Source organism: Apostichopus japonicus, chromosome 4 (genome assembly GCF_037975245.1).
Source record: "Apostichopus japonicus isolate 1M-3 chromosome 4, ASM3797524v1, whole genome shotgun sequence".
Classification (NCBI taxonomy): Eukaryota; Metazoa; Echinodermata; class Holothuroidea; order Aspidochirotida; family Stichopodidae; genus Apostichopus; species Apostichopus japonicus.
The window spans coordinates 820,822-825,562 of NC_092564.1; positions in this window are offsets into that span (position 1 = coordinate 820,822).

The following is a 4,741-nucleotide window of genomic DNA, read 5'->3' on the forward strand; positions in this document are numbered from 1 at the left end:
CAACAAATGAAAGTTTCAAATGTTAATAAAATATATAATAAATAGGACCCTATCTTAGACGATACCACTGTTGAAAGACAATTCTATTCTATTCTTTTTCATAAAACATAAGTTTTGGAGCGTGTGCAAAAATGGGTTGTTTAAACTGTTTTCAGTCCAAATTGGCCCGATTTGGACATAAATCGGTGAAAAAGTCATAGAATGAGATAAAATTCTCGAATAAAAAATAGTAACTTTTGTTGGCCTATATGATATATGCTTGCTCTGAAAATTCCAGAGAAAAAGAACTTTATATGAAGACGCTGAAAAATTTTTAAGAGAAGAGAGAGTCCCACTTACTGTTACAATATCTCTATACATGTAATGTATTGAGATAACAAGAAAACTGGAAGCTGATGTTGTTAAAGCTCAGCTCACTACCAGCTGCTTTTGATTGGCAAGAAAACCTTGGCAGAGTGTGTACAGTAGGTCTAAAGAAAATTGCAGCAGCTAAGTCCAGCAAACTTGGAAGGATCAAAAACATTGCCCGCTTCAGGAAGGACAAAGAGTGTAGGAACTTCTAACAAACAGATAAAACTTCTTTATTTTATATTTCTTTGTTGCACATACAATGCAAGAATCATAATATACTTTACAATGTGAAGTTTTTATCTGGTACACAAGAGGTACAAACAAACCCACTGGCAGGAATCTGGGGGTGGGGGCAGGTGCACTCTATACGGTCTTGTCCCAGACCTTGAGCAATTTTCAAATACACAACTAGAAATACAAATTTCCCAAAGGGGATGGGAGGGAAGCCCTTGTTCCCTCTCCCAGGTTTGCCTCAAAAACCATTACTTGGAAATAAGCTCACTAAGCTTCACCATATTATGTATAGGGGCCTAATAAAACCACAACTTTCTCTAATGGACAGAGGTACCTCCCTTATTATATTCTCACTGGTACCCACTTCAGACCCAACATCATGCTTTCACTTGTAGAACTGCATAAAATCTAATTGTGAAGGAAGAAGAGGCTCTGTATATATAGCCCAGATGAGCAAGCATCAGGCCACATATTCAAGAAACTGATCTAGGCTGGTACAGTAGAAGTGTTGTATAGGATCAAATCACATTGTCACATTTGTAGAAAAAATTGTACTTTATGCTATATTTATCCTGAAGTTAGGAACAAGATTGATGAATATGTAGCACAAGTAATTATATCAGTACCCTTGATAAGAATGTCACTTGAGCATTTTGTCTATAATGGGCTTTGTCCTGACTCCAAGCCTCTGAAACATGACATGTGCTATTTTCCCACAAACAGAACAATAGGAAACTACATACATCTGGCACTATGTTAAGGCAGGTTTTCACAATTTGACCAACTCAATCTAGAAGAAAACGTGAAAGCATGGCAAAGTGAAGACAACCGAGATTGTTTTTATCTTCGCAAGTGCTCAGACAAGCCAAAACAAACAGCTATCTCAGATGTGCGGATCCATAGAAAGCCCAAAACACAAGGCTTTGTCCAAGAAACAGATGATGGGGATGACATGGATGATGACAGCTATGAGTTTATGACACCAGAGAAAGCACTGCTTTCCTGTTCATCCATCAGACCAGCCAGCAACAACTGCTATTAAAGCATTATGGAGACATGGTACATGTTGATGCCACCTACAAGACCACAAAATATGCTCTGCCCCTGTTCTTGGTAGTTGTGAAGACCAATGTTGGCTATAGTCCTGTGGCTGAATTCATCACAGAGGATAAAACGACTGTTGCAATAACAGAGGCCCTTGACATCATCAAAAGATGGAACCCTGAATGGAACCCCAAGTTCTTCATGTTGGACTATCCGAACAAGAACACCAAGCACTGCATGCAGTGTTCCCTGGTACACAGAAGTTTTTATGTGCCTTTCACAGGGAACAGGCATGGCTGCATTGGAGCAAGGAAAGTAAGTTAGCTCAAACCTACACAAAGTTATTAGTACTTTTTTTAAAAAGTTTTTAGCAAAGCCACACAGCAAGAGGTTCCTAGTTTGATTCCTGGTCAATGCACTTGTGTAATGTCCTTATGCAAAGCTCTAATTATCACTTTGCCAACAAAGTTGGTGAAGAGGGGACATAACATCGTTATTGTTCATCTGTTTATTTGTTTGTTGGTCCATTTGTCTGTATGTTCACACATTAGCCGTCCCTCTGTATGTATATCTGTCAGTTCAACCTCCACAAAGTGTCTGGAAAAGAAGTAAAGAAAACAATAGTGTCATAGAATAGAGTGGAAATATAATAGACTTTAATAACATTTTATTCTTATTTGGTAAATATGTAAGCGCTATTTGGTGTCTATGGGGAAAAAAGTTGAGCATGTTTCTTTTAGAAACTTATGTCAGACTGAAGTAAAGACTGGGTGTGTCAATTAAAGTGCAACAGAGTGAGTAAAGGTTGGACTGACTTAATGGTTAGAAGTATATTTGGTAGATCAGTGGATGGCAAAAGGTGGGTGAGGTTAGTAGGTGAATGACTGGAGGTATGTGAATGGTGTGTTAGATGAATTGGGTATGGTAGATTAATGGGCACGTTGAGGAATAAAGAATGGAAGATGAATGGAGCATGGGAAGTGAATATAAGATGACTTGTAATTGCAATCTGAGGGTTTAATTGAGGTTAGTGTCAAGGTGTTTCGACAACGCAGCTAGTTGAGGCTAGTTTGAAGGTGTTTTGACAACAAAACTTGGTATTGCATTCTGAGCTTTTCACTGAGATTAGGGTGAAGGTGTTTCGACAATGCAGCTAGTTGAGGCTAGTTTCAGGGTGATTCGACAACAAAGAGATAAGTGTCAAGGTGTTTTGACAACGCAGCTAGTTGAGGCTAGTTTCAGGGTGTTTTGACAACAAAGATATTAGTGTCAAGGTGTTTCGACAACACAGCTAGTTGAGGCTAGTTTCAGGGGGTTTCGACAACAAAGAGATTAGTGTCAAGGTGTTTCGACAACGCAGCTAGTTGAGACTAGTTTCAGGGTGTTTCGAAAAAAAAACTTGGTATTGCATTCTGAGGGTTTCACTGAGATTAGTGTCAAGGTGTTTCGACAATGCAGCTAGTTTAAAGGTGTTCCAACAACAAAGAGATTAGTGTCAAGGTGTTTCTACAACGCAGCTCGTTTCAGGGTGTTTCGACAACGCAGCTAGTTGGTCAAGGTGTTTCGACAACGCAGCTAGTTGAGACTAGGTTCAAGGTGTTTCGACAACAAAGAGATTAGTGTCAAGGTGTTTCGACAACGCAGCTAGTTGAGGCTAGTTTCAGGGTGTTTCGACAACAAAGAGATTTGTGTCAAGGTCACAAGGTGTTTCGACAACGCAGCTCGTTAAGGCTAGTTTCAGGGTGTTTCGACAACAAAGAGATTAGTGTCAAGGTGTTTCGACAACGCAGCTAGTTGAGGCTAGTTTCAGGGTGTTTCGACAACAAAGAGATTAGTGTCAAATGTCAAGGTGTTTCGACAACGCAGCTAGTTGAGGCTAGTTTCAGAGTGTTTCGACAACAAAACTTGGTATTGAATTCTGAGGGTTTCACTGAGATTGGTGTCAAGGTGTTTCGACAACGCAGCTAGTTGAGACTAGTTTCAGGGTGTTTCGAAAAAAAAAAACTTGGTATTGCATTCTGAGGGTTTCACTGAGATTAGTGTCAAGGTGTTTCGACAATGCAGCTAGTTTTAGGGTGTTCCGACAACAAAGAGATTAGTGTCAAGGTGTTTCGACAACGCAGCTCGTTTCAGGGTGTTTCGACAACGCAGCTAGTTGGTCAAGGTGTTTCGACAACGCAGCTAGTTGAGACTAGGTTCAAGGTGTTTCGACAACAAAGAGATTAGTGTCAAGGTGTTTCGACAACGCAGCTAGTTGAGGCTAGTTTCAGGGTGTTTCGACAACAAAACTTGGTATTGCATTCTGAGGGGTTTCACTGAGATTATAGTGTCAAGTGTTTCGACAGCACAACGAGTTGAGGCTGGTTTCAGGGTGTTTCGACAACAAAACTTGGTATTGCATTCTGAGGGTTTCACTTACCAGGACACAGTGATTCAAACACTTGGAATTCCATGCAGGGTGTTTCGACACCACATCACAGACACAGTGATTCAGACACCTGGTAAAGCGCACTAAGTGTTTCGTGTACCATCTTTACCTAGGGCCTAGATCTGAGGGTTTCGCTTACCTTAGTGATGCAAACAGTTAGTACCGCACACTGAATGTTTCGTTTTCCATCATTTGTTGACTTGATTTTATGCATTGCGTTTTAAAAATGCTCTAAAAGTAACTAGCATCTTCATCTCTATCCCCAACATATCCCAAAACTCCACAATACGATCAACGAATCTGAAACGGAAGTGACGTTAGAGGTCAACTAGCTGTGTTGTTGAAACACCTTGGAACTAACCTCAGCCGTGTTATATATCTCTACTTAGGATCAGTGTGTGTATCTAATGGTTGTTTCACTATTTTAGGTCACTTACAACGTGATAAATGAACGTGACTTTGACCCCATACGTTATAATCATAGAAACACCGCTATCATACCTGGGTTGTTATAAGGCCGTGGCTATTCTTACAACTAGTCGTAACAATTATTTATAAACTATTCTTACAACAAAGGGCAATTCAAGCGCAGTAAAGTAAATAAAGCAACTGCGCATGTAGTAGGGTAACCCTAACTTTAACCCTAAACCCCAATCCTAACCCTAACACTAACCCTAACCGAAA